Genomic DNA, 12,992 nt, shown 5'->3' on the forward strand with positions numbered 1-12,992 from the left:
AATCTTTGTTTTCAGATCATTTGAGAGTTGTTTTGAAGAGCCCATGATGCCACTCTTCATAGGAGATTCAAATAGGAGAACAACTTGCAAGTGGCCACCTTAAATACCTTTTCTCATGATTGGATACACCTGCCTATGAAGTTCAAAGCTCAATGAGGTTACAAAACCAATTTAGTGCTTTAGTAAGTCAGTAAAAAGTAGTTAGGAGTGTTCAAATCAAGAAATTGATAAGGGTGCCCATACTTTTGCACCAGTCAAATTTTGTTTAAATGCGGATTGCACATTTTCTGTTAGTACAATAAACCTCATTTCAATCCAGAAATATTACTGAGTCCATCAGTTTTTAGATATATGAAACTGAAATAGCTGTTGCAAAAACCCAAATTGTTATAAAGAAAAAGGTTAACATTAATAGGGGTGCCCAAACTTTTTCATATGACTGTAAGTAAATCAGGTGATGTGCATCTCTATAATGAGGAGGGGTGTGGTGTAATGACATCAACACCTTATATAAGGTGTGCTTAATTATTAGGCAACTTCCTTTCTTTTGGCAAAATGGGTCAGAAGAGAGATTTGAAGGGCTCTGAAAAGTCCAACATTGTGAGAGGTCTTGCAGAGGGATGCAGCAGTCTTAAAATTGCTAAACATTTGAAGCGTGATCACTGAACAATCAAGCGTTTCATGGCAAATAGCCAACAGGGTCGCAAGAAGCGTGTTGGGCAAAAATGGCGCAAAATAACTGCCCATGAATTGAGGAAAATCAAGCGTGAAGCTGCCAAGATGCCATTTGCCACCAGTTTGACCATATTTCAGAGCTGCAACGTTACTGGAGTATCAAAAATCACAAGGTGTTCCATACTCAGGAAAATGGCCAAGGTAAGGAAGGCTGAAAAATGACCACCTTTGAACAAGAAACATAAGATAAAACGTCAAGACTATGCCAAGAAATATCTTAAGACTGATTTTTCAAAGGTTTTATGGACTGATGAAATGAGAGTGACTCTTGACAGGCCAGATGGATGGGCCAGAGGCTGGATCAGTAAAGGATAAGAGCTCCACTTCGACTCAGACGCCAGCAAGGTGGAGGTGGGTTACTGTAATGGGCTGGTATCATCAAAGATGGACTTGTGGGACCTTTTCAGGTTGAGGATGGAGTGAAGCTCAACTCCCAGACCTACTGCCAGTTTCTGGAAGACAACTTCTTCAAGCAGTGGTATAGGAAGAAGTTGGTATCGTTCAAGAAAAACATGATTTTCATGCAGGACAATGCTCCATCACATGCATCCAACTACTCCACAGCGTGGCTGGCCAGTAAAGGTCTAAAAGATGAAAAAATAATGACATGGCCCCCTTCTTCACCTGATCTGAACCCCATAGAGAACCTGTGATCCCTCATAAAATGTGAGATCTACAGTGAGGGAAAACAGTACACTTCTTGGAACAGTGTCTGGGAGGCTGTGGTGGCTGCTGCACATAATGTTGATCGGAAACAGATCAAGCAACTGACAGAATCTATGGATGGTCGGCTGTTGAGTGTCATCATAAAGAAAGGTGGCTGTATTGGTCACTAATTTTTGGGGGTTTTATTTTTGCATGTCAGAAATGTTTATTTCTAAATTTTGTGTAATTATATTGGTTTACCTGGTGAAAATAAAAAAGTGAGATGGGAATATATTTGGATTTTATTAAGTTGCCTAATAATTCTGCACAGTAATAGTTATCTGCACAAACAGATATCCTCCTAAAATAGCCAAAGCTAAAAAAAACCACTCCAACTTCCAAAAATATTAAGCTTTGATATTTATGAGTCTTTTGAGTTGATTGAGAACATAGTTGTTTATCAATAATAAAAAATCCTCTAAAATACAACTTGCCTAATAATTCTGCACACAGTGTAGTATTTGGGACCATTGCCCCTAAACTGTATTGCTTGGGTCAAATGTTTTGGACATTCTTCCACAAGCTTCTCACAATAGTTGGTAGGAATTTGAGCTCATTCCTTCTGACACAACTGGTGTAACTGAGCCCTGTTTGTAGGTCGTCTTGCTCGCACCTGCCTTTTCAGCTTTGCCCATACATTTTCAATAGGAATGAGATCAGGGTATTGTGATGGCCACTACAAAACATTGACTTTGTTATCCTTACAGGGGTATTCCCGTCTCCAAGATTCTATACCAATATGTAGTAGGGGTAATAATAATAATAATATCAAATACCTCCAATTAGAAATGTAGTATAGTTCTCCTGATTCACTATGTCACTTACCTCATGTTCAGGGTATTGCATGACCTTAGGTACCCATGGTTATGACCACGAGCAAGTGACTAACTTTCCCTAAATGCGTGGCTGTAACCATGAATACCTAAGGTGATGCAATACCCTGAAACTGAGGTAAACAACATAGTGAATCAGGAGAACTATACTATATTTCTAATTGGAGGTATTTGCTAACATTATTATTATTACACCTACTAGATATCATGATAGGATGAAGATGAGAATAACCATTTAAGCCACTTTGTAACCAATTTGACAGTATTCTTTGGGTCATTGTCCATTTGGAAGACCCATTTCCGTCCAAGATCTGTTTCTGGCTGATGTCTTTAGATGTTGCTTCAGTATTACAACATAATCTTTTTTCCTCATGATGCCACCTATTTTGTGAAGTGCACCAGTCCCTCCTGTAGCAAAAAAAACACACCGCACAACATGATGCTGCCAATCCTGTGTTTCACAGTGGGGATAGTGTTCTTAGGTTTCAAAGCTTCTATCTTCTTCCTCCAAACATGACGATTATCATTATGGCCAAACAGTTCAATTTTAGTTTTGTCAGACCACAGGACATGTCTCCAAAAATTAAGGTCCATGTTCCTGTGTGCATTTGCAACCATTAATCTGTCTTTTTTATATTTCTTTTGGAGTAATGGCTTCTTACTGGCAGAGTGACTTTTCAGTCCATGTTGATACAGTACTTGTTTCACTGTGGATAATGGCATAATATTACCAGGTTTCGCCAGCATCTTCACAAGGTCTTTTGCTTTTGTTCTTGGGTTGATATGCACATGTCTGACCAAAGCATGTTCATCTTTTACACAGTACCCGTCTCCTTCCTGAGCGGTATGATGGCTGGCATTCCCATCTTGTTGGTATTTGCATATAATTGTTTGTACAGATGAACGAGGCACCTTCAAGTAACTGGAAATTGCACCCAAGGATGAACCAGACTTGTGCAAGTCCACAATACTCTTCAGGAGATCTTGGTTGATTTCTTTTAACTTTCCCATGATGCTACACAAAGAAGCAGTGTGTTTCATGTGTATTGAAATACATCCACAAGTGTGTCTCTAATCAGACGCTTCCAAAGACATGACATCCTCATATGGGCTGTCCCATATTGTTTAAAGATATAGTACTCTTAAGGCCCCGTCACACACAGAGATAAATCTTTGGCAGATCTGTGGTTGCAGTGAAATCATGGACATATTGTTCCATTTGTACACAGCCAAAAACCTGGCACTGATTGTCCACAATTTCACTGCAGCCGCAGATTTATCTCTGTGTGTGACAGGGTCTTTAGTGTATGTAAACTTTTGACTTTGCAGAACGTAATAAAAATGCCTTAAAACATTCTCTCTCTCTCTCATTATTCTGGCATTTCACAAATATAAATCACTAGCTGTAGTACCCGGGCATTGCTCGGGATAGTAACTGTCTCTTTGTCTCTCTCCCAGTCTGTCTGTCTGTGTCTGTCTGTATATCTCTTTCTGTCTGTGTGTCTGTCTCTATGTGTGTCTGTGTGTGTGGCTCTGTCTGTGTGTCAGTCTCTATCTATCTATGTCTGTCTGTCTGTCTGTTTGTGTCTATCTCTCTGTTTGTCTCTGTATCAGTCTCTCTGTCTGTCTCTCTATCTCTGTCTCTCATTTCAGGTCTATCTCTTTCCCCCTCTCATTACAGGTGTATCTCTTTCCCCCTCTGTCTCTTTCCCCCTCTGTCTCTTTTCCCCTCTGTCTCTTTTCCCCTCTGTCTCTTTTCTCCCTCTGTCTCTTTTTTCCCTCTGTCTCTTTTCTCCCTCTGTCTCTTTTCTCCCTCTGTCTCTTTTCTCCCTCTGTCTCTTTTCCCCCCTCTGTCTCGTTTCCCCCTCTCTCTTTTCCCCCTCTGTCTCTGTCTCTTTTCCCCCTCTGTCTCTGTCTCTTTCCCAGTCTGTCTCTTTCCCCCTCTGTCTCTTTCCCCATCTGTCTCTGTGACGCCCCTGACTCTATCAGGGTGTCACAGGGAACTGCACCCCTGTCTCTCATGGTGCAGAACTCACCCTTCATGGTTCTGGGCTCCTACACATTGGTATTGCTTCCATCAGCACTCAAATCCTAACCACACCTCACACCACACCCTGTCAGGCACACCAGTGGATGGTCTACCTGGAAAAGGGCCACCCACCTAAGGGTCAGGCAGACTGGTGGGAGGGAGGAAGTCAGTTCAGTAGTAGCTTCCAAAGAGTGAAGAGCTGGGAGTAACAGCTCCCGAGAGTGGAGTAGTAGCCCTCAGAGAGTGAGGAGCTGAGGGAGTTGGAGCTCCCTGTGCTACCTTGGTTGGGTCGCAGATGGTGGTCTGGGACCAGAGGAGTCAGAGACCCGATTGCAGGGTATTGGGAGAGGGTGCTCAGACTTAGTTTTGGAGAACGGTCAGCACTAGAAGTCCAGTAACCGGTCTGGTACCGAGCATTGCGGGGTACAGGACCCTAGATCAGGGAGTAGCTTCACGCAACCTGAATATTCACCTGTGGAGGATAGTCTCTTTATGAACTTTCCTCAAGAGCTCAGAGATCGAAGGCATCAACACAACGAGGGGCAAAGGGCTTTCCAGCTTATGCGGCCTACAGAAATCCCAAGTGTCAGTCATCGAGAGCACAGCTCCACTATATTAATATAGGGAGCGGGACCCTGACAGCTTCAGGCCGAAGGGTCACTTAGCAAAATCTACAAATTGTGCATGGAGGCAGGCTCTGGACCACTAAGCAATACCAGCGGGAATGGATACCCGTACGAGCTGCCCCAAGTGGCAGCGGTACCCAGAGACTTGGTTTACTTCTGTGTCAGAGTCTGCTTAATGACTGCGCCACATCCACACAGCCTGAGTGAGTACACTGCACACCCTGTGTCCTGCCTGCTCCCATAGCCTGCACAACGCTATCCGCCACCTTACACCAGAGTCCCGGGGTCTCTCCTACCCGTGGAGGGATCACCATCTGGCTTCCCCATTCCATCTCCCCCAGTTACTCCCATTGGCAGTGGTGGTATTCCCCTTACCGCGAACCACGGGTGGCATCACAAACTCTCCCTTGTAAATAATTCCCCCCTTTTACATTTGAAGTGGCCGCAAGACCCTCGAGCCACAGCAACCCCGGATCCGAGCAGTTTGAATACTGCAGGGGCGGTACATCTCTTTCCTCCTCTGTCTCTTTTCCCCCTCTGTCTCTTTCCCCCTCTGTCTCTTTCCCCCTCTGTCTCTTTCCCCCTCTGTCTCTTTTCCTCCTCTGTCCCTGTCTCTTTCTCCCTCTGTCTTTTTCCCCCCTCATTCTCTTTCCCCCTCTGCCTCTTTCCCCCTCTGTCTCTTTCCCCCTCTGTCTCTTTCCCCCTCTGTCTCTTTCCCCCTCTGTCTCTTTTTCCCCCTCTGTCTCTTTTTCCCCCTCTGTCTCTTTTTCCCCCTCTGTCTCTTTCCCCCTCTGTCTTTTTCCCCCTCTGTCTCTTTTTCCCCCTCTGTCTCTTCCCCCCTGTCTCTTGTCCCCCTCTGTCTCTTGTCCCCCTCTGTCTCTTTTCCCCTCTGTCTCTTTTCCTCTTTGTCTCTTTTCCCCCTCAGTCTCTTTCCCCCCCTGTCTCTTTCCCCCCTCTTTCTGTCTTTCCCTTTCTACCTTCCTCTGTCTGTCTCTTTGACTGTCTCTCTCTCTCTGTCTCTTTCCCTGTCGGTCTCTATCTCTCTGTCTGTGCTTATGTCTGTCTCTCTCTTTCTGTCTCTCTATCTGTCTCCCCACCGACATCTTATTACTTCACACATAAGCTTCTTATACTAACAATTTATTTTGTTCTTATAGCAACCACTCACAGCTTCTTTTAATAAGCTGTAGCCCATATTTCCATTGATTTAATGGAGACAGGTGTTTTGGAGAGTAACTGTAAAGCACGGGGTTAAATTCTCCTGTCAAAACATAGTCTATGACATTCCCTAAGTCACATGGGGTGTCTGTGCAAAATTTCGTGATTGTAAATGCGACGGTGCGAATTCCTTTAGCTGACACACACACACACACACACACACACACACACATACACTCAGCTTTATATATTAGATTTTGGTTCCTAATTGACCTAAAACGGGAAAGATTTATTCTGATTTCATGTCTGATAGTGAGAAAAACATGCAGATGTTTTTTTTTTAGATAGAGTATGTAAACTTCAGGTTATAGTGTGCCTATACTGCAGTTTTCTTCCTGTTGCCTTTAATTGGAAGTGTGCGTATTATGGGTATTGTGGCCATCACAGCCTTCGGAAAGTGTCCTTAGTGAAAGGGCAGCTCATAAAGACAGTCATTCATCACTGCTGTGTTTTTGTTTTTTTGTTTTTTAAAGCACCGAAATCCAATCTGCTTGAAAAGACTGAAATGTCATCTCAGGAAAACCTGCATTTGCATTTTATCTGGCACTATGTCAGGTTTTCTGAGTCTAGTTTATCACAATATCATAAAATCATGGAATTGCAATTCTGTAATGTAGTCTTGATATTGGGCCTGGTTTGCAAAGTCTGGTCACTATGATCTAAAGCTTGAATTTTTAGTAAATCGGTCACTCAGATCTGACATCACTAACATCAGTGACTAAAAATGCCTCACCTTGGGTTTAAATCACAAACGGCACCTCTCTGAGTAATGCAGCCATTATGTGTATAGCGTTACAAGCTGACAGATGTTCAGGTCTGGAAAACAAAGCCTGACTGTCTTCTTTTGACCTCGGTCTGTGATGTCCTATTTCTATCACTAAGGCGGGCTTTGCACGTTGCGACATCGCAAGCCGATGCTGCGATGTCGCACGCGATAGTCCCCGCCCCCGTCGCAGGTACGATATCTTGTGATAGCTGGCGTAGCGAAAATTATCGCTACGCCAGCTTCACATGCACTCACCTGCCCTGCGACCGTCGCTCTGGCCGGCGACCCGCCTCCTTCCTAAGGGGGCGGGTCGTGCGGCGTCATAGCGACGTCACACGGCAGGCGGCCAATAGCGGCGGAGGGGCGGAGATGAGCAGGATGTAAACATCCCGCCCACCTCCTTCCTTCTCATTGCAGCCGGGAGGCAGGTAAGGAGATGTTCCTCGCTTCTGCGGCTTCACACACAGCGATGTGTGCTGCCGCAGGAACGAGGAACAACATCGTACCTGTCTCTGCACCGGCATTATGGAAATGTTGGAGAATACACCGATGATACGATAACGACGCTTTTGCGCTCGTTAATCGTATCATCTAGGATTTACACACTACGATGTCGAAAGTGACGCCGGCTGTGCGTCACTTTCGATTTGACCCCACCGACATCGCACTTGCGATGTTGCAACGTGCAAAGCCGCCCTTACACCTGCAGTGTGCTTCACCTCTCACGAGTTGATGAAATCTTTAGCAAAAATTGATATAAACTTAATACATGTATGGGATATCTGGAAAGTCTGACATATCTTACGCCAGTCAGACCCCCTGCCCATATTTTCAGTGCTGCATTTTCATCCTGCATTTATTATAGAGAACCTGTCATCAGGATGAGGCATGATAAACTAATGGTATCAGCATAAAGGCACTGTTCTGCTGATTTAATAGGTACCTTCACTGTACAAATCCACAGCCTGGTTATTCTTTAATCACCATTAGACATTTTGGTGCAATGAGCTGTTTGTGCATTTGGTTGTTTCTCTGGGTAGGGTCTTCTTCTTTGTCATGGTCCCTCAGGAACCTCTGGTGTACGTATCTTCATGCTGTTTAAAATTCCGCACCGGCTTCATCCTTAGCCATGGGCAACACTTGTGCTGATCTGGTTGAAGGCTTCAGTAAAATGGTGCCAGTGTCGGTGAGTGCGCACATTAAAGGAGTTGTCCGACAAACTCAAAAATTTTTGTTAAGCTAATCTGTGTTGTATTGTCATATAAAACACCCCTACATTGTTATTTTTTGTTTTCTAACTTTTGTTTCTCTTGAATTCACCCTTTATTCTCTACAGCGCTCTGTTTACATTAAGCTCTAGCAAACTGACCACTTCCTGTGCAAAACCTCCCAGTCAGAGCTGGCACCGCCCGGCCTCAGTGTCCAGCCTCGCCCCCTGCCCGCCCCCTGCACACACATTCCCTGTCAGTATTCAGCCTCAGCACTGACCTCTTATCACTACAGCATTGCAAATAACAGCCCCACATCGGGCTCTGCACCGCACACGCACACATATGGCTCTGCACCGCACACATATGGCTCTGCACCGCACCGCACGCGCACACATATGGCTCTGCACCGCACGCGCACACATATGGCTCTGCACCGCACACATATGGCTCTGCACCGCACCGCACGCGCACACATATGGCTCTGCACCGCACGCGCACACATATGGCTCTGCACCGCACGCGCACACATATGGCTCTGTATCGCACGCGCACACATATGGCTCTGCACCGCACGCGCACACATATGGCTCTGCACCGCACACGCACACATATGGCTCTGCACTGCACACATATGGCTCTGCACCGCACACATATGGCTCTGCACCGCATGCGCACACATATGGCTCTGCACCGCACGCGCACACATATGGCTCTGCACCGCACGCGCACACATATGGCTCTGCACCGCACACATATGGCTCTGCACCGCACGCGCACACATATGGCTCTGCACCGCACGCGCACACATATGGCTCTGCACCGCACACATATGGCTCTGCACCGCACACGCACACATATGGCTCTGCACCGCACGCGCACACATATGGCTCTGCACCGCACACGCACACATATGGCTCTGCACCGCACGCGCACACATATGGCTCTGGACCGCACGCGCACAGACAGGGCTCTGCACCGCACACAGACAGGGCTCTGCACCGAGCCCCCCCATCCCCCATCCCCATAGGGAACACATGTAGGTAGTGCATACTCACCCGTCCTCGCCGCTCCTGCACGTTTGCGCGCTGTCTGTGCTCTGGCCATATCAGCACAGTAGTGACGTCACCGCTGTGCTGAAGAGAGCACAGACAGCAGGACAGTGATGAGAAGCAGCGCTCCTTCTCATCAGCGCTTTCAAATGTACCGGCATCTGTGATCTGTGATGCCGGTACATTTGAATGTGCGATCCTGAGCAGGGGGCCCGGTGCTGGCGCTGACACCACGGCAGCCGCCGCCAGGCCCCTCCCCCAGGTCACGGACCCCACAGCAGTGCAGGGGGGAGGTTCTGGGCAGAGTACGGGGTACGGGGGAATGTGTGGCAGGGTGCAGGGAAGGGGGCTCCACGTACTGTACCTGCCCAGTAGGGAGGCGACATGCTGTTTCCAGATTTGCATGTCAACATGGCCCTGCCCATGTTGACATGAAATGACCGGAAGCAGCAAAATCACGGCAGGAGCGGTCACATGACCACTCTGAGCCGGGGGAGAGGGGCTGACAGCATGGCAGGTAAGTAGTCTCTATCTACTTACCTGCCCCAATGTAGCCCAATAGGGTAATAAAAAAAAAAGTCAAAAGAAGCCGGATAACCCCTTTAACTTCTTGCCAGGCGTCAGGAAAATGGTGATATTGTCAACTCTTCAGATTGAGATCTCTGCTCCTCATTGAGAAGAGATCTCAATATGAGCATGTGCCAACAACGGCACCATTTTTCTGAAGCCTGCAACAACCCGGCTAAGGACAGCGCCAGTGCAGAGTTCTAAGCAGCCTGAAGCTACTGACACCAGAGGTAGCTGAGGGGCCATGGCAGAGATGAAAAGTCTACCCACCGTTCTGCTCCAATGCACGAAGAGCTCATTGCACTAAAACTTGTAATGGTGATTAAAGAATAACCAGGCTGCAGATTTGTACAGTGACGGTACCTATTAAATCAACAGAAGAGGACCTTTTTGCTCATTTCTTTAGTTTATCATGCCTGACCATGATGACAGGTTCTCTTTAACTAAAACTCTGGAAGGAGACTGCTGTAAACTGCAAAAGTGGTGCAAGAACTTTGTGTCCCCAAGCAAGAGGTACAGACTGTAAGGGTAACCTCCACCTCGGTGGGGATGGTAAACTATAAGGTACAGCAGCCAGGTCGGTGAAAACGGGAGCAGGTCTACCATGTCAATTTGTGGAAGCCTGGTTAAGGATAGGTAAAGCCTTAGTAAGGGTAACCCGCCGTCTGCTTTTCCTGCAGGGAAGACTCCTTAACCTCCAGAGGTTTTTTTTCCAAGCTCCCTGGACCTACCTCCGTAATCTAGCATGTCATTGTCATGGAGCCCCAAGCTAGAGTCTGAATAAAGTAATTTTGGGTACCTGAGTCTTGGCGGCATCCATTCTGGAGGTAGTTAAACTGAGACTGTGACTACAGCCGGAGTGACTGGGCTAGCCCAACAGTCCACTGTATGGCGTGTCCACCCCCTCAGGGTTGCGCAAAGGGGAAGGGTATGTGACACAGTAAAGGATATGGTGATAGATGGGAGATATATTCTTCCTGGCAAGTACTTTTTGCATTGGTGAGCAGCAGGGAAGGAGGTCACTTCTGGCCTGAACGCTATTCTGAGTTTTGAGACACAGCCTGAGGTGCACAGCTGCAAGATTAGCACAGCATAAATAGACAGCCAGAACTTCTCACTGTGGTGGGCGGTTGGTCTGGAAAGCTCAAGCAGGTTCTGTGCAAATGATATGCCTGAATGGACAGGCACGTGTCTAGGATCTATTTTATGCTATTTGACAAGCTAGACGTTTGCTTTGCATATCTGTCTGAAATAAGACTGTGTTTTTCCTGTTTACTACTAGTTTGAATAAAACACTGAGTTATGGACTAAAAACCTGGGTATGCCTCTTTACTGCATCCCCGCCATTGCCTACCAGAGCTGATTCCCTACACATCACGTAGCAGACACTGGGACTGGTGTATAGACATCCCAAAGGTGACTGCAACTACTGCATTCATAATAGGGACCAAAGCGCAAACTGCCCACAAAACACTTACACTTGCCAGTCAGGACTTAAATGTTTGTTGCATGCACTGAAGCATTCAGTAGTAAACACTGCATGCACATACTCACAGACCAAGGATAAATAAGGGCCGTCAGCCGGGAAAACAGAGCCAGCTGGACCAAGCACTACGGTCCCCAGGAATCTGCTGGATGAAATTACATAGTAGACACTGGGACTGGTGTATATACATCATATAGGAGACACTGGGACTGGTGTATATATATCACATAGGAGACACTCGGACTTTTGCATAGACATCACAAAAGAGACACTGGGAGTAGTGTATAAACATCACAAAAGAAACACTGAGAATGATGTATAAACATCATAAAAGAGAGACTGGTACTGGTGTCTATGTATCATGGCTTGACTTCAGGGCTAGATGGCTTGACTTCAGGGCTAGATGCAGTGACCTCTGATTGTGTTTTCTGTTAAACCACAGCCTGGTCTCTAACCTACTGCTGATAGTTCTCTGGACTTTACTTTTTATTTCTATTCAGGTGTTTTCACTTCCTCATTTTGTGGACCTATCATATCTTGGCAGGTGCTATTTATACTCACTATGCACTTGTCTTAATTGCTGGCTATGTTCCAAGATAGATGGATGTTGGGAGTTCCGTCTCTTCAGTTAAGGATTATCTTCCTGAATTGTCTTTAATGCTTTTCCCTATGGTATGTTTGTGAGTTTTCCTCCCCAACATTCTACCCATTCTGTTACATATAGGATATGGGCAGTTCCATGTATTCCATAAGTCTTTTGGGTTTCTACTGTTACTACTGTCACATTCTTAGCCCTGTGTCTCACCCTCTGCTTATGTGCACTTCTTTTATGGTTATTGTTGTTTAGTGTTACACTTTGTTTATAAATGAGAGTGTAGTTGTCAAGCACATGGTTGTGGACCCACTGCTTCACGGACTGGGCTTACTTTGGAAGAGTATGATTAAGTGCCTACTGGGTATTAACGACAGCTTCTGATCGTGAGGTTGGACTTGACTTCCTTTAGATACCAGGTACCACTCCAGGGCAGTCACCAGACTGCAGTAGCTGACACCAAGGGGTCAGGAATGCAGATATGGGACTCAGGGCAACTTGGGGGACTGGATCAGGATCACAGGCAGGGTGGATGCAGGTATTGGTTCTGACAGGACTGGGGGTTCTGACAGGACGGGTGGTTCTGACAGGATGTGTGATTCAGACCGGACTGATGGTTCTGACCAGATGGCTGGTTCTGACCGGACAAATGATTCAGACTGGATGGCTGTTTCTGAACGGACAGACAGGTACACATTCAGACAGAAAGGACAGGTTCGGGCTGATAGGACAGGTTCAGACAGGCAGAGCATGTACTGATTGATAAGGAATAACGTTTGGAACACCATTCTAAGTCTGAACTGAGTGCAAAAACCTAAAAAAACATCACAGCAGTTTCTGCTATTTCATGTATTCCCCTTACATAGTCACTGGTGTACATAACTTATCTCCCCATAGTGATGTTTTTTTAGGTTTTTGCACCCAGTTCAGACTTAGAATGGTGTTCCAAAGGTTATTCCTTATTTGTTAGTAGTTTTTCGTTTGTGAACCCTCCCCAACCACAGCTATTGCCAATCCATATCATACGCATAAATAGCCTGGGTCTCAGCTTCCCATACACGGTAAGTTTTTTAACTGCATGAGAGGACACACACAAGCTAGGGACCCCAACGTAGAGAAATACTTTGGCGTAGTGTTGGGGCTCTATTGCATTGATCAATTCAGTAGCTAAATTT

The sequence above is a fragment of the Anomaloglossus baeobatrachus genome, chromosome 4 (genome assembly GCF_048569485.1).
Source record: "Anomaloglossus baeobatrachus isolate aAnoBae1 chromosome 4, aAnoBae1.hap1, whole genome shotgun sequence".
In the NCBI taxonomy this organism is placed as follows: domain Eukaryota; kingdom Metazoa; phylum Chordata; class Amphibia; order Anura; family Aromobatidae; genus Anomaloglossus; species Anomaloglossus baeobatrachus.